We start from the raw sequence: 22,914 nt of genomic DNA, 5'->3' as shown, positions 1-22,914 counted from the left end.
AGGCCAAGGCGGAAGCGTGTGTCACAAACTTCGACTCATTTCAGAGTCAGAAGGGGCCTCCGTGAATGGGGCACCGGTTTATGGAGGCGACCTGGCCGGCTGCTGCCCAGAGTCCTCCTGCTTGCCTTCATGCACTGCGCACCGGCTGCTGAGGAGGCCATGCTTGTCTTTGCCGCTGCTGCAGGGGCCACTGCTCGCGTCTGTGCTTCAGGCTCTAGGCTTCTCACTCTCGCTGCTTCCGCAGGCTCGGAGCAGCAGGCCCACAGCCAGGGAGGAAGGCTGACTCTTAGGTGGCAGAGCCCAGCCAAATGTCCCGTGGCGGCTGAGCCTCCTCTGCGCTTCTCCTCTGCTTTTCTTTTCTGCAAAAGTTGAATGCATAGTTCTTTTCTATTTTGTAATCCTGGCTCTTAAGATGGTCACTGGGATCCTCCTTGTGGTTCGTTTTGTCCTTGAAGGGACAGCACCTAGAGGACATATTTTCATTTCTCTTTCTCTCTCTCTCTTGAAATTATAATATCACTCTCTTTATTGAAATTATAATTAATTCTATATTCATTTAATGAGAAACAGTAGATTAATTATATGGCATTTTCCCATCAGTCAACTTAGTATATTCCTCCATTTATCCTTTAGTCACCCCCGCATCATTTCATTCTTTCCAAGTTTTAAAACACTCATCTGCAAACTGAAGCATGCCCTGCTCTTCCAAACACTAGACCATGTGTTTCTCTTCCTCCTTTTGAAGCCACTTTAGAAGGTGGTGGTGCTGGGCCGCCCTAGGCTCAGATGTCTGGAGTTTGTGTCAAGGACAGAAAAGTTTGGCAGAAGCCATGGCTTTGGGCAGAGAACTATATCATGATTTGTTTTCTGCAAAGCCTTAAGCTATCCATTTGTCAGTAATGCATTCTGCCTCCTTGAAACATAGTAAATCCTCTCCTGACTTTATACTGAGGAAATGAGGAAACTTAATGGCAAGTCAGAAACTTTGACACATTTCTAGGTTAGAAATAAAGTCGTCAGTTTTAGGAGAGTTGCCCTGGATAAAGAATTCATTTGTCTTGACTTCAAATCTGAAAATTCTTAGGAATGGAGAAAATGATTTATAATAAAGATGACTCACAACTATTTTTAGTGATTATTTACAATTCTTTTCTCATTAGCAGGTGGTTTTGTACAAAATAGTTTATTCTGTTTGAGGAGTCAAACAGTGAATTACAAGCTAAGTTCTCAGATTAACTATTTAGAACTGGCAAGAAGAAAAGGAAGTGTGAACTTCATTGAATTTACATATGTGAGTGCATGCATTACTTTTAGGTATAAATGAATGTAGTTGTGATTAAAATCCCCCCACCTCCCCGCCCCAACATCCCTCTGCACAGAGTGGCTCACTGAAGCATGTGTAACCTATTTGGTAATACTCTCTTAGCATAGATGAGAGGGATTTTTGTCTCTATTCTTTCCACTTCCTGTGTGCAGCAAATGGTGTACTGTTTTTGTACTCTAATATATAAGAAAGGTGAAAAAAGAGGGCTTAAATACTAAAATAAAAACAATACCCCTTAATTATAATATTTTTTGAAACAGTCACTTAAAATCTGCAACTAATTTTCTTACGTTATATTATTATTGTGCAACAGGTGTTGTAATTGTTAAGCAAAGAAATTAAACCCTCAGTAGTCACTATTATTCTTCTTCAACTTTTTTTTTTGAGGCAGATTAAAATCATGAACCCAGTATGCTTGAATATTCTCCATGCTCTTAAATTATTTGTTTTCTGGGAATTTATATTTTTTATTAACTTAATTATTTTTTTTCTGTTACATTAAAAATATTATCCCACTAATGGCAATTAAGGAAATAAAATTTCTTATATCTCAGACATATAATAACAGATATGAAATAGAGCTAATACTTTACAATATTTCTTTATTTATCTGATACATAAAAGCATATGAATTATACAATTTTATGAGATTCCATGTGAAGCTTTTATACATGTATACATATATAATGATATAGGAAATATTTTTGTGGAATGATATTAAATATGAGAAATATATTACAGATGCAGTAACGGATTTTATATAAGGTATCATAGTTTGTTTTCTGTTGCTATAACAATACCTGAGACCAGGTAATTGCTAATGACTAAATGTTGATTTAGTTCCTTGTTCTGAAGGCTGGTAGGTCTAAGAACGTGGTGCTGGCATTTGCTTGGTAACTGGTGAGGAGCTTCTTGCTACACTGTAACATGGTGGAGGCATCATATGATGAGGCAGAGTACATGTGCCAGATAGATAACTAGTCCATGAGTGCACATTTAACTTTCTAGATTTTTAAAAGACTATTGCTCTTTTGCATTAACAAAAGTGTTCTAATTGTTTTGAAGCCTATATAATTATACCTATGCTCTATGTAAGTAATAATCATAATTAATTTTTAGAGAATGTTTTCTGTGTGCTAGGCACTCTACTGACTTACCTGATTTAGCCCTCAAAACCACAGGTAGGAATTTCTATTATATTTCTGTTAAAGCTTATGAAGCCCAAATGTGAAAAGGTTAAGGAAGTTTCTTGAGACCCTCCAGCCAGTAATTGAAGGATCTGGGTATATGTCCAAGGGATCTTACTTCAGAATATCTTCCACAGCATTATGTGAAAGTGATCCATAATTTGTTTCTGTGAATCATTTTTATCTGAAACTAAAAGGAGATGCAGCATGTTCAGTGTTTATATGTTTAGAATTTTAATGCTTTCTTATGAAGATATGATTTACATATTGAAATAGATAGTTATGAACTTTACAGCTTGATGTATTTTGACAATTGTGGGCCTCATTGTAACCAGGACACTAGTGAACATTAAAAAAGTTTTCCCATATCCCAGGAAACTCTACATTTCCATTCATTTCTTACCCACATCCTCTTTAAAAGGCAACCACTGCTCTGATTTCTCTTGTGTTAGCTTGGCTTGACTTCATTAGGTCATGAAGTCCTTGAACTTTTGAGTTATTATTTTTGATGTTAATATCATTGTGTGATAGATGTATAGAATTGATGTGGGAGCTTCTGTTTTATTTTGTAAACTAGAATCTCCTAATTAAAAAGACTAACTTTTACTGAACATCCAGAAGTTCTCAGGAACTACCAAGCATCACAGTTTATAGAGGTTGCCACAGTTAACATAGATGCTGGTAAAAGACAGGAATCTCCTGGATCAGAGAAAAAATACTTAGGACTCAGGGCATAACAGTATGGGCTTCAAGTTGTCATCAGTTCCCCTGTTATGAGATCCATGATTCGGGCAGTGCTGAGTGACTCTGTAGATATTTGTACACAGTGGATTTGTGTCACAACTGAGAAACTTGGAGTTTAGAAAACTCCCTACTCTTAGGGGGCTACTAGCAAAGCTGTCTAATTTTTACCCTTCAGAGAGAGAGTATGTTTATTTTCCTGGTCAGGAAACAAATGTGTCCTCTACTCTGGAGATAGAACCTATACCTAAATTCCAAATGTAAGTTGTCATTTAAATCTACTTCTGCAAGTTAACTCTTTCTTTCCTTTCTGTATGTCTCAGTAGTACCAGCTATTCTTATTGTAACAATAAAGCTCTTTGTCTAGAGAAATACTTTAGATGGAAATTAACATAGAAATGATTGTGAGGTTTTGAGAAGATGGACAATATGAAATCTTATGTGACAAACCTGCCTGCACTTAATGACTAAAATATGTATCCCTCTATGATAAACCTATAACCACACAAATTTTACATTTAGTTACTGAGAAAGATTTAAAATGTGAGTATTTAGTCTTTGATCCATAAGTTCTTCAGCTAAACATACAGAGAGTAATAGTTATGAGATGGAGTTCTGACAGAATACTTATCTAGGATGAAATGGGAAGAAAGAGAAATCTTTTATAAAAATGTGACCTGATATGACTCCTGAAGGCATGTTTCGATTGGCAGGAGAGATAAGCATGTTCTTGACAAGGGGAAAATGTAATTAGTGTGAAAGTCAGAGGCTAGACTTATTTATGGATAGAGTGATTGGGGATTCATGGGAAAGTTAGTGGAATGATGTTTTTGAGGATTAATGAAATTAAAGTTGGAGGTCTGAAAGGCCTGGTGGAGGAGTTAGACTGGAGGTATTAAAATTAGTGAATTAGAGAATATGTCTGAAAAAGGGAGTAAGATGATTGAGAATTGCAAGATCATGGACAGAAAGTGTAATGGATGCAACTGAGTGTGGGGAGGGGTATAACTGGGAGGAAGGAGTGATTTGTGTGATTAGAAAGCAATCAAAGAAAATGTCCTTCTGTCACTTAAAGATGAGAACCTGGACTTGATTGGAAGGATGGTTCCAGGTGTGTACTATGAGTAGAAGGAAAATCACTCACCAATCAGGAATGGATTAACTGAAGACCCATCCCAAGAAGTTGTGGGCCATGAAGGATCATGCTTCTTTTAACTTAAGGATGGGTGAAGTAAAAAGTGTGCCTGAGGGACACTGGAGTGACCTTTGTAAAGCCTCATGAGAATGTGACCTCAATCTACTCTTTGAAGTCACAATTGATTTATTGAGAATGTGAAATAGGAAAAGAAATGAGTAACTGCATCTATGTCCTTGATAGTTAGGTACAGTGGATAGGTAGGTGAACTTAGGTTATCTATTCTCTTATATAATTTGAGTACACTTTTCTAGCTCTGGATTTTGATAGTCTCTTCAAGGGGTAGTACTACATCACTGGGTAGTACTTATAGGCAAAAATTTATTTCCTTGTTAAGATGATGTGAAGTAGTGTCATGACATGATGGGGAAGGGAAATAAGGTCACAGCCTCTTTGAACTCAAGAGATTTTTCACTAACTGTGTACACATTTTTTTTTTGTTTGTAGCAGATCTAAGGTGCTAATCCTGTTCCAGTAGTGTCACATATTTTACCGGCCCTTGATGATCACTGTTTAGTGTAGTCATACCTTAAAAAACAGTTTGCTAAAAGCAAAAATTCTGGAAACGAATTTTGTTTTTTTATACTCTCTTCTAATTTGATTTATGTTTTAGGGGGTTAGTAACTGTGCTCTGAATATTTTAATGCCATAAAATTTATAAAACAATACTTTAAGGAAGATATCTTTTATTTAAACAAGAAAAATTGACTTATTAAAGACCAGTAGAGGAAGGAAATCAGGAGGAGGCAGGAAGGAAGTACTAATGATTGAAATGGAGAAAACTGTTGTGTGCATTTGTGAATATGTCAAAATGAAGCTCATTATTATGTGTCAATAATTTATACCAAAACATTAAAAAAAATATTAATGGCTATTCAAACTTTACAATAATGTAACTAGCAATATCTTATAATCATTATTTGAAATTTCTTTGATTTAGAGCTGGATTTCTTATTAGAGATATAGTTTCTAGAACCAATATTTATAGGACACCAAGTACAATTCACACAAAAGGGGGAAGGGGTTCATTTTAGGTGGTGGTTGCAGTAGGTAGAAGCATATTGACAGCTTAAACCTGAATTCTGTCATTTCAGTGGGTGAGTGGTGACTTAGTCAAACTTTTTGCAACTTAAGGTAAAGGCAGTAGACAGTTGCATTATACCAAAAGACTGAATGCTGTAGTATAAAAGGATCTGAAGGTTGTGTATTAACATGTTTTTGAATAAAAAAGTGAAATGTATACTACTTGCACAGAAAGGTTCCACTTTGGAATCCTGTGCACTCTGTCATTTGGATACATACTTACTTTCTCACTGTCTCTGATGCTCACTAACTTGGATTTCTGAGAGCCTCAGGAAAGGAAGTCAGGGTCACTTAGTTATAGCCTATGTACAACCATATTATTTTCCTTTTTTCTAGCTCTACTTTATTTATTTATATGTGGTGCTGAGGATCGAACCCAGGGCATCACACATGCTAGGTTAGCACTCTACCAGTGAGCCACAACCTCAGTCCATTATTCTTTTACTTTTATTACTCAAAGTAGAATGACACATTATCTATCTCTGTGCAACTTAATAACAGCTTTTGCCTAAAAATTCTTTCATTTCTCTGTTATAGTTTTAATGTAAGACAAATGTTTGACTATTAATTTCTTGCACTACTTAAAATTTAAAATTGGTAGAAATACTTTTGAAGGGGTTGGGGATATAGCTCAGTTGGTACAGTCCTTGCCTTACATGCACAAGGCCCTGGGTTCAAACCCCAGACACCCCCCCCCAACACACACACACACACACACACACAAATACTTTTGGATATTTTGTTAGGAACTATTCTTACCTCTTTCCATTGTAGAATTTTAATAAAATTAAGAAAAATGATAGAATTGGGTACTGTTTATAGATACATCAGTACAGGCTCAGAAAAATTCAAAAAATTGCAGAAAAGTGGAAATATATATTTTAATTATTTCTTGATTATTGCAAATTATTCATATTTTGAGCTGCTAAATAGTGAAATACTACTTTAACATAATATCTCTTAGGTTAAAATATAGTTTGAGCTTTTGAAATCTTAAGGACAAACATTAAGCAAGTTGAGCAAATTAATGGGCATGGATATATGCTAGACATTTATCTCATGGCTAAATCTTGGACATTTGTGTCCTTTTCCTATCTGTTACCGATTAGAATCTTTTACCCAAGAGAGTTATTGAGTAAGGGTTCAGAATTTTTTTTTTTTTTTTTTTTTTGTGTGTGTGTGTGTGTGATTTTCTGTGTTTTTATTTTATGGAAAATAAAACTTAAAAATAAATGATCATGACAAACATTTGTTTTAAACCCACACAGTATTTTTTTTTATTTCAATTTTTTAAAATTTATTGAGGCTTGTTTGTGGCCTATCATGTGATCATCCTGGAAAATGTTCCTCACATTATTGAGACAAATGTGTATTCAGCAGTTGTTAGATGGAACCTTCTATAGATGTCTGTTACGTCCATTTGTTCTAGAGTGCTGGACTTCAGGCCAGTAATAGCTGGGGACTTCAACACCCCACTTTTGTTCATGTACAGATCATTCATACAGAAAATCAATAGGTACAGAAGAGTTAACCTGCACCCACACAGTATTTTTAAGGAAAAAAGCCAAAGAAACTTTTTGAAGATATATGCATCTTTGTTTTTAAAATCTGTAACTGAGCTGGGCATAGTGATGCACACCTGTAACCCTAGCAATTGGGGAGGATGAGGCAGGAGAATTCCTAGTTCAAAGCCAGCCTCAGGAGATTAGCAAGGCACTGAGAAACTCAGTGAGACCCTGTCCCTAAATGAAATATAAAAATAGACTGGGGATGTGGCTCAGTGATTAAGTGCCCTGGATTCAATCCCTGGTACCAAAAAAAAAAAAGCTGTAACTGAGCCAAGAGTGGTGATACATACCTATAATCCCACCACTTAGCAGGCTGAGAGAAGAACATCACAAGTTTAAGATCAATTTTAGCCACTCACCAAGACCTCTCAAAATGAAAAAATAAAAAGGTCTAGGGAAATATCTCAGTGGTAAAGCACCCCTGGGTTCAATCCCAAGTGCCCACCACAAATACACATGCACAAAATTGCAATTTCGGAGCATGTGTGAGGTCCTGGGTTCTATCCCCAGCCCTGCACACACACACACACACATTTGAAAGAGTTGAGGCCATTCTTCCATAGCCACAGTCTCCTGTATACACAGCATCAGGCACCTGAAGTTCTTCCTGTGAGCCACATGCCCAGAGTGGCTACAAGGGCAGGTGACTCCACCTTGAAAATCAGAAGGTCAAAGAACTCTTCCACAATTCTTCTTGAGTTCCTGTCTGCATCTTTTATCCAATGTTTTATTGATTTCTTATAAAACAATGCCCAAACACTTTGGGTCAAACTGCAATAAAACCTATAAAAATATACTAAGCCCAGTAAGCAGTGGATCTCAGAATCACCAGAAATCAAAGACATCCACTTCCAGACACTTCCTGGAGTGCTTTTTACCAAGATGTCATAGGTCACAGTGCTTCCTGGCTCAGCTCTGTCTCCTGCAGCCACTCCTGCTGCAAGGTCTTGATTCCTACCCCGGAAATGACAGCAACAAAAGCCATAGCTTGTCTTCTCCAGAGCACCCAAGTGACTCCACTCAGTCTTGAGACTACCGAGCCCCTTCTCTGGCCAACCTATCAACCACTTCATTGCCCACAAATCCCGAATGACCAGGAACATGCATCTACTGAATATCCCTGCCGTGGGTGAGCTCCTCCAGCTGCACGAAGTCCTCTTTGTTGATCACCTCCTTCTATTTACTCCTCTTCCACCTGTTCTTCTTCCAGCCTTGGACCCAGTTAGTAATCCCATTTATAGTGAACATACTGTCCATATATAGAACCAATTTACTGATGTTCTGAGCCTTGCTTGTTCCCTGGCTTTGCAGGCTGCATGGATTTCTGCTCTTTTGTTTTTCTGTCATCCAGGGAGTCTAAAGCCTATGTTTAAAGGGTGGCCTGGACCCCAGTAGACCCCAATTGCTGCTCGTGCCCTCCTCTGCCCATTACTGGAGCAGCATCCATTGATGTAGACAATGACAGAGTCTCCCATATAAGAAAATGTATCCTTGCCATGGGCAAGGTCTAGCTCTAGGTTCTTTCGCACATACATCGTACTCGGCTCTGAGACCTCTTCTTCATGGTCATCTAAGGGCTCTCTGAGATGTTTGCTGACTTTCACTGACTCCTGGACGTCTGTATCTTCTTGCTCAGGTGGGGAAGACACCGGTCCTGTGGCCCCTATGTATGGTGTAGAAAATTCCTAGCCCATAGCAGCCCAGCCGCACAGTGCAACCAGAGCTACTAGGCCTGCCAGAGGCAGCAGGCCCTGCATTGCTCAGGTCCACGCCCACAGCCACATCGCTCTCCAGGCTCCGGCACACCCCACGATCTCAGGATCCTATTAATGATTATGTGAAAGCAGAAATGAAAAGCTCAGAAGTATATCTGCACAAAAATAATTAATATTTTGTGTCTTAAGTTTATGATTTTGAAATAAAAACAATATTTAATATTTATACCAGTCAATATCTTGGTTTTCATGCAACATTTTTTGAAATTATTATTATTATTTAAAATTCAGAAGTAGAGCTCTGCAGCATGGGATGTAATAACTGAACAAGACACTTTTAAGTATTTCTATTCCTATACTGTTCACTAGTTAGCATTTTGTAAGGGTATTTAGAGGTTAATACAATATAAGCAACACTTTAAACTCCTTATAAATAAACAGGTTACAGAAATAACTCAGAAGTAAGAGTTAGACTCTCTAGGCCTGTGGCATATTTACATCACACTGTAGTTTCTACTATATTTTTTAGTATTGTCTGTTGCTGTGATTTTTCTTAGATACTAGCAGGTAGTATTAATGAAAATCTGAAAATAAGACATGAAATAAAAATAGGTGGTCAATAGTGCTTAAGTAATTTAAAACTGACTGGAAGAAATGAAAAGCATTATGAAAAACTTCTGTTGACTCTTGTCTCTGGACAGTCATTGCAGGGCTTTTAAGATACCTTGTGTCATTGATTCTTACTTCCTGATTATTTGACAATAGTTGCTATTTTCTAGTACATTATTATCTCTTAAGGATTGCTATGGCTATTTCAAATTTCTTTATTTACCAGTTTTATGGAACAAAGGGTGAAAAACCCTGCTTTTATGTTGTGCTCATTGTTTTTTTTTTTTTTTTTTTTTTTGTTGCTGTTGTTTATTTATATATTTTTTTGTTTGGCACCTCATTTATCAGGAAGGAGAAGATAAGAATACCAATTCCAAGACACTCCTAAAATTCATCACCTTGTGATCACTTTGGAGGCTGATCTCCAATTTGATTAGAAGTGATGCTTTAATAAAACAAACAAAAGGGATGATGTGTTTCTGTGATGGTATCATTTAACTATTTTTTCTGATTAATTTTGTAGGGTGCAATGATATCATAGTGTGATCTTTCACTTTTGTTATTCTAGTGCTGAAGGGTGCATAGTTGTGTAACCATCACCATCATTTAATTTTAGAACATTTTTATTTGTTAACTTAATAAGAAACCCTACAAATATCAGCTGCCACTTCCCAATTTCCCCTTCCCCATACCCTGGCAACAATTAATATAGTTTCTATCTATATGTATTTGTTTCTTCTGGATACATCATATAAATTGAATCATACAATTGTGGGTTTTTTTACTTAGCATAATGTTTTCAAGGTTCATACATGTTGAAGTATGATTGATGTTTTACTTTGTTTTAATATAAAACAGTATTACACTATATGGATATATCATATTGTATTTATCCATTTTTTCAGTTGATAGACACTTGAATTGTTTCCATTAGTTCCATTATAAATGATGCTACCATGAACATTTGTATATAAACTTTTGTGTGTTGATATATATTTTAGTTTTTTGGGTATACAACTGGAATTGCTGGATCAGATTTTATTTCTATTTTTAACAATTTGAGGTATCACCAAGCTGTTTCCCAAAGAATTGAACCATATTAAATATCTTCTAGAAATGCATGAAGGTTCTAATTTCTCCATATTCTTTCCCAGCACTTGCTATTGCCTGTCTTTTTGAATAATCACTATAGTGGATATGAACTAGTGTGGTACCATTGTGGTTTTGATTTGCATTTCTCTCATGACTGATGATATGGAGTACCTTTTCAAGTTTGAATTGATCTTTTTTTGGTATGTTCTTTGGAAAAATATCTATTCAAATTCTTTCCACATTTTAATTAAGATATTTGTCCCTTTATTTTTTAATTATAAGATTCTTTATATATTTTGTATACAAGTCTCACCAAACTTATGACTTTTAAACTATTTGCTTCTATTCTGTTTATTAACTTTTTATTTCATTAGTGATATAATTTAAAGCACAAAGTTTTAAATTTATTGAAGTCCAATTTATACTTTTTTCTTAACTTAAGTATTTAGTATTATATCTAAGAAACCATTTCTTAAGTTCAAAAAGATTTCATACTAAATTTTCTTCTGAGCGTTTTGATCCTTACACTTAGTCTATGATCCATGGTGAGTTAATTTTTTGTATATGGTGAGAAGCATGGATTGATCCAATTTATCTTTTGAAAGTAGACACTCTTTCAAGGAACATTATAAAATTTTATGACACATAGAAATGTTCTGAATGAATTTTAATCACATATTAAAATCTTATAATCAAAAGATCATATTAGAATCTTATAATCAAAAGACATTTTTGCCATTTTAATGTGTTTTATGGAACAATGATTTAACAATATCTTGGTATTTCAAACAAATTAGTTTAATATTACATAAAACTGAACTAATGATACTATAAATTTTTTTGGTACTAATGCATGCATACTTTTACTGTAGCTTAGTTTATAATACCATATTAAAATTTAACATTCTTGTGCATTGCATAATAACTTTCAAGAAATTAAGATAGAACGTGGGTAAGTCCATTCAGGGTGCAATAAAAAGCACCTTAGATTAGCTATTTATAAACAATAGAAATTTATTTCTCATGATTCTTGAGTCTGAAAAGTTCTAGACCAAAATGCCCCAGGATTCATTGTTCTCTGATTGAGAGATGGTGCCTTCTTGCTGTTTCTCACATGGTGGAAGGGAAGAACACAGTCCTTCAAGCCTCCTTTAGGAAGGCACTAATCCCATTCTTGGGGGCAGAGTCCTTATGGCCTGATTATTTCTTAAAGGCCCAACTTCTTAGTATATTTCAGTGGGCATGAGGTTTAAAATAAATTTTGAGAGAACACAAACCCTGAGACCACAGTGAACAGACTATTTGTAGATCATTAACTCAGAATGAATAATTTTTATATCTATAGCTTTTGTTCAAAATTATTTTGACTCTTCTATGTTTATTTTCCATACTTGGCCATTTCATTAGAATAATGACAATATAACACTATATTTACATTTGTCTGCTTAGTTTTAAAAATAATGGGATGAAGGTCAAGATTCATTGTGTAGATTATACTTCCTTTATTTAAATTTATTCTAATTCACTTATTAAATATCTCATGTAAAATTCAGACATTCCTTGATATGAATGTCATCTGAAGTTTTAGTAAAACAAGTACTTCTGCTGCATTTTGCTGTGTTTTGTTAAAAGAAAAATGACTCTGTTTTCCAGGAGATTGTAGTTCTGAGTTTAAAATAGGTGAACCTCTCCTAAAGCAGGAGGACATACTTAGGGCTTTTCATCTGAGAAATGATGCAGACCTTGACTTGAGCCCTGAAAGTAGGAGTTAACTTCATACCTCTCTAATACTTCCCTTGGGTTTGGATATTCGAGTTGCTAATTATTATTGGGCATTTTATGCAAGTTAGGAGCTGAATGGGGAGACATCTGTGTGCTGAACTTTAAGTTGAAAGCAAAGAAACTATATGCTAGATCATCCAGTTTCCTTCCATTCTATGTTGATATCCTTTGTTTATATGCAAATATTTTGCTGCCTTCTATTTAAATATTGTGGCCTTGCCTTGGCTGTGCTCTGGTGAATTAAAAAAAGAGAAATTTACCTGTGCTTGAGCCAAAGTATTAAATTCAGATAGTTCTACTGTTCTCCTTCTGAAATCATCAGTAGGTAGGTACTAAAACAAAGGATGAATCTCAGGTGTGAATAAGGCTGATCGAGGCCTACCTGATTTTCTAGTGAAAACTTGGGAAGATCTTTGTTTTATTTTTTTATGGAATACAATAGTTTTTCGATCTGAGGTGAATTTTTTCTTTTATGACATCAAAATGTTTTTCAATTAATTGTCACAGTTGTGTATCATTATGCTAGATGACTTTTGTTTTGATGCTCTGTCTTGTTTACTTTTTAGACAAATACACAAACTAGCTTCCAAACCTTATAACTAGATAGCATTGTGGACAAGTGGGAGCTTAATGAGGAGACATCTACGTGCTGAACATGTTGTTTTTCTTTTTGCCTTAATCCATACACACATTTAACATCTGGAAGCACTGCAGATGCTTGATCATATAATTTTGTGTGTATGTATATAAAGGTGTGTGTGTGTGTTTGTTTGTGTGTGTGTATGAATCCATATTAGGTAGGTATATAGGTAAATCAAATCAAGCAGAGATATCTCTAAGCTATTTATTCAGGCTTACTTCTTGACATATAATTGACTCTTGAATGTTAAAATTTGATTCTATGAAAATAATGATGACATTTTTAATTCAGATGTCTCTATCTAAACTTAATGGTTTAGCTCTTAGTATAACTCACTATTTTGGTAGAGATTTTGATAATATTGAAAAAATATTGATTTAAAAATATGAGTTTCAATTTGCTTAAATATTTCCCTTTCACAGAAAATGTCCTCCAGAACAAGTAAAAAATCTCAATATTTTATGTCCTCCTCTATATTACAGAGGGTCTTTTGGTTCAAATTCTTTCCAGATGCTTGTGTCTATTTTTTATCTTGGACTGACCCAAACATCCCTACTCTTGTTGATCTAGATGGGCCAGTCTTGAGTAATCCTGCCTGAAGGTTACTAAATGCCTCTGTCTTTTTTTGTCTTCCTTTGGTATTTACTGTTAAATACTTCTATATTTTTAAATCAATTTTTATTCCTTTTTCTTAAACTGATAAAGACAGCAGTATATGTACAAAATTTAGAGTTAAAGATTAACATCCTAGTTATAATTTGTCTGTAATTCAAGGTTGTTTTCATTTGTTTTGTTTTTGGTGCCAAGAGAGGATATACCTCTTGATATGTTTGTATTAAAGATGTTGACATATACATAGCATACTTAAGGTCATACCTTGCAGATATTTATTAATTAGTTCTTTCTACCCTGTTTCCTTGTCAGAAACAATGTTAGTTTCTTCTCTGGTGAGTGACACATGCTAAAATTCATAGCTTTTATAATACTAAAATAATATTTTAAATTAATTTTTATTCCTTTTTTACAAAAACTGATAGAGACAGCAGATAAAGACACCTGAAGCCAGTGCTATAGGGTTACTAAATTCATTTTTCATCTTTAAAGAATTTAGTTTGAAAAAGAAGTTTTGAGTTCACTGCAATTTGAGAGGATAGTGAAGATATTTCCCCAACACATGCACGGTCTCCCCCATTATCAAGAACCCCACCAGAGTGGTCCATTTGTCACAACTGGTGAACCCCCATCAACACTTCATTATCATCCAAGGTCCATAATTTACACTGGGGTTCATTCTTGGTGCTATGTGTACTAAGGGTCTGTACTATGGGTCTTTAATGATAATATAAGCACTATGGGGGCTGGGGATGTGGCTCAAGTGGTAAAGCGCTCGCCTGGCATGCATGCGGCCCAGGTTCCATTCTCTGCACCACATACAAACAAAGATGTTGTGTCCGCCAATAACTAAAAAATAAATATCAAAAAAAAATTCTCTCTCTTTCTCTCTCTCTCTCTCTCTCTCTCTCTCTCTCTCTCTCCCCCCTTCTCTCTTTAAAAAAAAAATAAGCACTATGAAAATATCAGCAGAGTGCTTTCATAGCCCTAAAAATCTTTTGTGTTTTTAAAGAAATTGTCCAAGTAAAGGTTGCAGGCAGACATATGTAGAGACCTAGAAAAGGCCTTGTTCTCTCGCTGAACTTCATTTTGTACTTAATAGGTTTAAACACTTTTCTTTTTTAACTTTTGTTAACCTTTAGAACCTAATATTTGTTTTAGAAGTTTTTTGTTTTTTTTTTTTTTTTAATTTTACTTGGTCCCAGTGGGACAGATTGCAAGCAGTTTTCCTTATATTGCTCTTGATTTTATAAAGAACATTGTCAAATACCTGGGCAAGAATATTAGTATATGGGGCGCAGGATCGCCCGCTCCCTGTGCGGCCAGGTGCCGGCTCCCCGACCCGGCTCCTCCACCGGTGTTTCTTCCCCACGCCCAGGTCGGGCCTAGGAGCGTCACAACGCGTCTGCCCTGTCCTTCCACAACATCTCGAGGAGACGGAAATGTTCAGGTTGATGCACTGCTTGCCGCCAGGATCAGACCCTAAGCAAGGTCTCCTGAGACGTGGGCGGGAGCCCTGGTCAGCGAAAGGCGAGGACGGCCAGGACCAGGCGGGCCTGGGAAATCGAAGGCTGGAACATGGCTGCTGGGTTGCTGTAGAGAGGGGAGAGGAAGCCGAGGTCAGTTTGCTGAAAGAGCCCGCGTCCGCCATCTACTTCCGGAATTTGAAACCGGCTTCCTGAAGCCGGAATGGTGTCCCCATGGTTCTTTGAGGTCCTTGTCTGAGAACAAGGGCAACAGCTCTTGATTTGGAAGACTTAGACACTTCTCCTCAGTGTTGGGGAGAGAACCAAGAACTCTTTTTAAGGGAATTGTGGAATGTGCCCTTGGAGGCCCAAGAAAGCAGAAGAAAGATGCTTCAGACCAGTAACTACAGCCTGGTGCTGTCCTTGCAGTTCCTGCTGCTGTCCTATGACCTCTGTCAATTCCTTCTCAGAGCTACTCCGAATAGCACCTGTAATCCAGTTGGTACTCTTCATCATCCAAGATATTGCAATCCTCTTCAACATCATCGTCATTTTACTCATGTTCTTCAACACCTTCGTCTTCCAGGCTGGGTTGGTCAACCTCCTATTCCATAAGTTCAAAGGGACCATCATCCTGACAGCTGTGTACTTTGCACTCAGCATCTCCCTTCATGTCTGGGTCATGAACTTATGCTGGAAAAATTCCAACAGCTTTGTTTGGACAGATGGACTTCAAACGCTGTTTGTATTCCAGAGACTGGCGGCGGTGCTGTACTGCTACTTCTACAAATGGACAGCCGTGAGACTGGGGGACCCATGCTTCTACCAGGACTCTCTATGGCTGGGCAAGGAGTTCATGCAAGTTCGAAGGTGACTGCTTCTTGTCACACTGATGGCTGCCTTTCCTTCCTGATGGAAACTCTGCAGGAAGGGTCAGCCTCTGCACCAGGAAATAGCTGGACTTCCCTAGGACATGCTTGGGCCAGTTGTGTTCTCACAAGTTCCACGAGTTCCCCAGCAGACTCCTGTGCATAGTGCCTCCTCTCTCCTACCTCAGTTCCGCCCTTTACTTCCTTCCCTGCCCTGTTCCACTCCTTCTGCACCCCTCCTCTCTGCTGAGGCTGTGGCTCACGCTTTGAACCTACTAGTTCCCACCTTCCTGACACCACACTCTGGTGACTGAAGGATGCAGAGTGATAGCTGGGTGTTCTTGACTGATCCCCTCTTAGACATTTAGATTTTTATACCTAAAATACTTTTTTACATTTTGTAAATAGGAAATAAATTAAATTCTTTTTTTCATAGAAAAAAAGAATATTAGTATGTGTGCTTTTCTTACACATATTGCAGAGCTGAGTATTACTCATGAATACATTCCTAAATGAATATTTAAAAGCATTTTCTAGGTTTTTATAATATGTGTATTTGACTTTATTTTAATTATTTTTATTAATTGCTTACACCTAGCAATGATTACCTGAGGAGCTTTGAGGTAAACTCCATGGATCTTTCTCTGATGTTTTTACCCTAGTTATAAATGAAGGAAGCACACACACTTTAAAGCACCCTTTTTATATCATTGTTCTGCTAAGAGATTTCCCACTTCTTTACTTTTTCAGAATTAAAAGGATCTCATTTACTGCTTTGAACTCTTCAGTTTGCAGTTGGAGTTTTTATTTCCTTTCACAACTCTCTCCCTGCCTACTTCTGTCTTTGTGGTGCTGTTGGTGATTCTCTCATATCTGAATACTGTCTGCCAATTTTTTATTACTCATGCAAATTGTAACCCTTTTTTCTTCTATGAGTGCTTTGGCTCTATCATTCATTTCTTTTATTTAGGGAAAAAATAGTAACCTAGGTATTTTAAGTCTACCTTGAACTTGCCTCTTTCAAAGTCTTCATGGGAAGTAGGCTGTTTCATAAATGAGCATTCTGCCTTGAGTGAGGGGAGATTATACCCAATGAGCACACTTCCCTCTCCAGGCCTCAGGTATCTGGGGCTGTTTCTCACAGCTGGCACCACTGAGCTTGTAATGGGTATTTATTGCTCAGGAGTGACAGTGGATGATGATGATTATATAATAATAATAATTATAATTTCCCTTTTTTCTTGGAAATACCACCAGAAAACATAAAATTCCAATGTACTCAGAAAATACAGTTCAGAGAAGCTTCAAGTGAAGATGGTTGGATTCAAATTGTCAGTCATCTACTTAAATAATTGATTTCCTATTGAATATTTAACAATAAGTGTTTTAGCTAGAGATATAAGCCTTTAGATTACATTAAATTTCATCTGAATTTACATTGTACTTTTTGAACATCAGTTACATATTTAGAATTTTATAGTATTTTGCACCCCCCCCCAGAGTGGCTGTGGGTGGGAGAAATAGCTTCTAAAAGAAAGTTATAGACTAGGCAGTAGTAAACACTGCTGGGAAGAGAGCCTTGAACTATCCAGTGGCATGGTGGTACATCCAGCATATGGCTGGAAACTGAATCCTTAGAAAAGAACAGGAGAATAGATGGGGATGAGTTAGAGGGAAAAAAATCCCAAACACTTATGGAACTAATTAATGAATTAATATGACCAGCCAGGTATTTTTACTGATAGTAGAAACAGCTGAATTATGTCTTAATATAGGGATAGCAGTATAAGAAATAGACTTCAGATACTGAAGATTCTGAATTAATAATTCTCTTCTTTTTTTTCCTATTTGACCAGCTTGAATTTAAAAATAAATAAAAAATAAAAGATATATCCGCACATCCTTTTCTTTTGGTTATGATTTTTTGCTTTATCTGTATAGTTTTTAATCTGCTGTTGATCTTTTTAAGTAGAAGGATTTTGAACAAAGGCAGATTGACATTTTATTGCTATATGAGGGTGGCTTCCCTTAAAGTTTGAGAATTGTATAGCTTGTATGGAAGGAAATCAGGTGAATTTTTCTTATTACTGAAATTATTAGAACAAGAGTTAGCCAGTCCCTCCAAACCAAATTTCAAATGTTTTCTTTGCTATATGGAGGCTGATTTATACTGGGATATGGAGAGGGAGCATGGGATGAATACATAAACTCTAGATAGGGCAGAGGGTTGGGAGAGAAAGGGAGGGACCATGGGGTTATAAGTGATGGTGAATGTGATGATCATTATTATCCAAAGTACATGTATGAAGATTCAAACTGGTGTGAATATACTTTGTATACAACTAGAGATATGAAAATTGTGCTCTATATGTGTAATAAGAATTGTGATTTATTCTGCTGTCATATATAAATAAAAAAAGAAACTAAGGTTAATATTTAAACATTAATCCTCCCATATATGTAGTCTTATTGTCTGAACATAAAGTATTTGTTTTAATTCAATTAGAAGGTAGGTATTATACAATAGAATTAATTTGATTTTCCTTTAAAAAGCCTTGCCTACTCTTTTGCATATTTATCACTAAAATAATTATAAATTGAGTCAAACAGTTAGCTTTCTAGATATTAACATGTCTGAAATCTCATATCTTCAGCTAACACATTTTATTATTTGTGTTACACTCTAGGCTGGCTCTATTTGATCACAGCTCTGATTTGTACACTGTGCTAGAACTAGGGAACAAGGAACACAAAACAATTTAATACTTGCTCTGATTTATCAATTGACCCTAGATCAATCCCACTTCTAGTAGTGATGATTAACCAAGTCATCACAAACATAGATTTCATTTGTGGGGCATAACTGTAGCAGCAGGCATATTACTCTTTTATCAGCATGAATGACCTTTGCCGTCCCTCAGCATTTCCAGCTCCATTTGGGTATCAGCAGCAGAAATAACTGGTCAGATGTTTTGGCTCATTTAGCCAATGTCTTCCTTTAACTCAGGTTCTGCTACATTACTCAGCCTCTCTAAGTGGTGTTGCTTAAATTAACCAAACAAAATTTTAGTTGTCTGAAATAGAATTTAGGAAATGTATGTTAATTAGTCAACATTCTTTAATATTTGAAATATTATTGAACTATGGAATTAGTGTAATTCATTAGCAACATGTATTTTGGGGGATGCTTTAAGTTATTGTAATATTTAAAAATTGCATAAATTTCTAGTATATCTTGACTGACTTAAGAACCTTTCAGTTTAGTCCTTGATGGAAAAATCTCTAGAAGGGATTGGTTTGGTTTTACATAGCAAAATTTATTTCAATAAATATTGAATGAAGCTAGATAACCGGAAACACCTGCTATTCTCTCTCTCTCTCTCTCTCTCTCTCTCTCTCTCTCTCTCTCTCTCTCACACACACACACACACACACACACACACACACACACAAACACAGAGATGATCTTTTACTACTTACAAACTTAGTCTATTATTTTTAAATAAAATACATACTGTATGTACTTTTATACTGATAAAAAGACTACTTCTTCCTGCATTCTTCTTCATTACCATTGGACAAATATTTTGAATAAAACATCTTTCACTTGGACTTCAAACATACTTCCTTTATTTTAGTTTTACACCCCATGTGTCTATTACACTGAAAGGTCCAAAAAAATCTGAGGCTCTGGCTAAATCCTCAGTAAGGGAGGAGTATTTTGAGAGTACTACATGGCTCAGTAGACATTTACTAATTTCATTGATTGAATTATTCTATTTTAATTTTTTCAGTATGTAATCAGATCCAGGAGAAGAACAAGTTTAAATAATAGCAGTATTCTCTTTGTTCTTTTAAACTTCATGTAGTAAAATCATGTTTCACTCTCATCTCTTCTCATTGTGCAACCTTGACCAAAATTTTAATTTATGTAAATCTCAGTCTCTGTATTTGTAAAGTAAAGATAATGACATTTATCTTTTAAGGGTGTTATGAGGATTGGTAGCAATAATGCTTATACAATCTCACAATAGCTCCTGGATTTCAGGAAGTGCTCAGAAACGTAAATTGTCCATTAGCATAGGACTAACATTACTGGGCATATTTATGATAATTGTACATGAAGACACTTTTTTAAAGAGTACCAAGACAAATTTCTGAGGTTACTGCTGTTCAGAACATCATCTTTTATCTCCTTTACAAAAAAAAACATTCTCAGATATGACCTCAGATTGTACTTTTCCCAACTGAGAATTTAAACTCACATGAGCAGGAAAGGGTCTTTTAAGGCTATGGAGCATCTAGGATAGTTGAGGCCCCTGGATTTCCTCTGGGGTACCAGGAAAACCAGCCATAAAAAGTAACTTAGGTCAGCTAAGTCCTTCCTGTCTTTATTGCTATTCATCTTGTATGCTACATGTGAAGTAGCCAGATAAAAATAGAAAACCATTTAAAATGGAATTTCAGATAAATAGCTATTTGGGGGCATGAGTATGGCCCCAATATTGCATGTGATATAGTTATACCAAAAGTTATTCATAATTTACCTAATATTTGAATTTCACTGAAAATTCTACCAATTTCTTATTTTATCTTTTCTAAGTCTGACAGTCCTACCTCCATTCTAATATTTGGGTTACATATTAGGCAGATTTTATCCTAAACTAATACTACTTTTGAATAAAATACTGCTTAAATATGATAAAATCTTAGATTATACCACTAAAATGGCTTTATTTGTTGAAATATTTAACTGTTGCAAATTAATACTAAAACACAATTAGACAGTAAATCTCCTGATAAAACATGTCTTTCGGTTTCTCTGCTCTCAATAATTTCATTGAATCCTGAACATAATGGTCTTCCCTACATTCTTAGAGTATGTTAAAGAGAATATAGGGAAAACATAAGTGTATTCTATTTTAAGAAATTCTGCAGATAAAAAAGGGTTGAAGTGTGATTATTCCTGACTTCATTATTACAATTAAACATGTTATGTGCAAACATTTGATTTACATATATTTTACACATATATTAATGTAGCAGTTTCTGAACATTGCATAACACATTGAATTCTTCTTCCTAACTCTTCATACACTTCTTTGTTATTCACTTATTAACAATAACTAAGTATCCTCCATGTGCCAAAAATTGTTCTTTGTGCTGTTAATATAAAAATAATGATCCAGAATTTCTTTCCATGTGGAGCTTATATTCTACACAGGAGGAAGAATATAATATAATGCATTATAATGCAATGTGACAAAAGTTGTAAGAATAAAATTAATTGTTTCTAAATACAGGAAAAGTAGCCTGAAGTAAGCTTCACTGAAGAGGTAGCATTCAAACTGTGTTTTGTAGGATGAATAGAAATTTGCTGGACAAGAAGAGAGTTCAGGCCTTTTCAGGAGGAGAGAGAGAGAATGAAAACCAAATCAAAGCAAATCCCAAACACTTTAACCCCAGCAGTGCATCCTGTGAAGGAAACTGGTTTGACTTGGAAATAGTTAAGCAGATGACAGGTGGATGGGCACTCTGGAAACAATATAGTGTTTGAAGTCAGTGATTATATTAAAATACAGATAAGAGGAACTCCTAAAGAAGATTTTGTATCAGGTTATGAGTTCTAATTTTATTGTATCATCAACTCAATTTGGTTTTATGTAAGACAGAAGTTTTAATTCAGTAAGCACTAGGAATATACCTAGTTTTAGGAATATACCTAAAATATGGACAGGCAGTTGACTGGACATTGTTGGAGACCTTTATGGAGTACATGATGATAAGAGTATTAGACTAGCTGACTAGCAGAAGAGTGATCTTGTGTGGGAGATATTTGCAAGTTAGAAGTAACAGAATTTAAATGCATTTCCTTTTCCTTTTCCTTCTCATATGAAGCAGAAAGTTTGAATATAAAAAATAGAGATTGTTATTTTCTGTGTGTGTATGTGTGTGTTCATGTGTATTATTTCCCCAAGACTTTAAGTTCACTAGAGGTAGGGACCCTCTCTTGACAAACAATGCTCATGAGTTAGCTTGCATTGCTGTGACAAAATACCTCAGACAAAATACCTCATAAAATAAGGAAAGGTTGAATTTGGTTCACAGTTTCAGAGGTTTTAGGCCATGGTGAGCTGACCCCATTGCTTTTGGGCTAGTAAGGAGCTAAAGGGACTTTGCTTCTGTGGTTAAGTTAAGGAATTCTGAGATGGGATGATTATTCTGGTTGTCTAAGTGGGCCTAAGACAGACACAAGGGTCAGAGAGAGAGGAGATGTGATAGAGGAAGTGGAGACTCTGTGAAGATGGTCTGGGGCAAACAGGCGGGGACTGACAGAGGCTGGAGAAGATTCTGTAACACCTTATGTGATGACCAGACCATTCTCGATCTGGAGCTACACAGCTTTACATGGGTGAGACAGGAACTTTCACAGTGTGTCCATTGTTCCCTTGATTCTGGGTAAAATACAAACTTATAATGAATCGAGATTATATTTCAAGGAGAGTTTCTTCCATGGGTTCTTACTAAAATGCAGAGATAACTGAAGCTTTTAATGAGAAAATAAAAACTGACATAAAATCATAAAGTATGAAAACCAAATGTGGGGTGCCAATACATTGCAGATAGATGATGCAGAGAGGGGATGGGTGAACCTGCCTCTTGATAGAATGTTCCCTTCAAAGAGAAATCTGTCCTCCTTTGGTGTCATCCAAATAGACCATGAGCAAGTAACCCTAGACTGGTGGCAGAAAAATGGGCAATTCTCCAATAACTATCTGCACAGATTCAGTCTCACCTTGCATATCTACCTGCACAATGGACACTACAGCAGCTGGGTGACCCCTGGAAGGCTCTGCCTCTAGAGCCTCCAGAGGGAAGAGCTCCTTGGAAAAGGAAAGGGAACTCTGAGAAAGCCAAAGGGAAACCTGCCAATTGCACAAGCCAACATTTTGTCACTTCTGGGTGATATTATTTATCTTTATGATATAAGAGAAAAACAGGGTGGTATCTAGGAAGGAAGCATTATATTC

The 22,914-nt window shown here is 36.1% G+C and overlaps 2 pseudogenes; one reads left to right on the top strand and one right to left on the bottom strand.

Annotated features, from left to right (window-relative positions):
• Positions 1-8,130: 8,130 nt before the first annotated feature.
• LOC143389672 (ribonuclease H1 pseudogene) lies at positions 8,131-15,199 on the bottom strand (annotated as a pseudogene).
• Positions 15,200-15,401: 202 nt separating this feature from the next.
• On the top strand, positions 15,402-15,888 carry LOC143389605 (transmembrane protein 138 pseudogene; annotated as a pseudogene).
• The last annotated feature ends 7,026 nt before the right edge of the window (positions 15,889-22,914 follow it).

Source organism: Callospermophilus lateralis, unplaced genomic scaffold (assembly GCF_048772815.1).
Source record: "Callospermophilus lateralis isolate mCalLat2 unplaced genomic scaffold, mCalLat2.hap1 Scaffold_63, whole genome shotgun sequence".
NCBI classification, from domain to species: Eukaryota; Metazoa; Chordata; class Mammalia; order Rodentia; family Sciuridae; genus Callospermophilus; species Callospermophilus lateralis.
The sequence above is the reverse complement of the archived record's forward strand: the minus strand, read 5'-3'. Positions and strand labels throughout refer to the sequence as shown.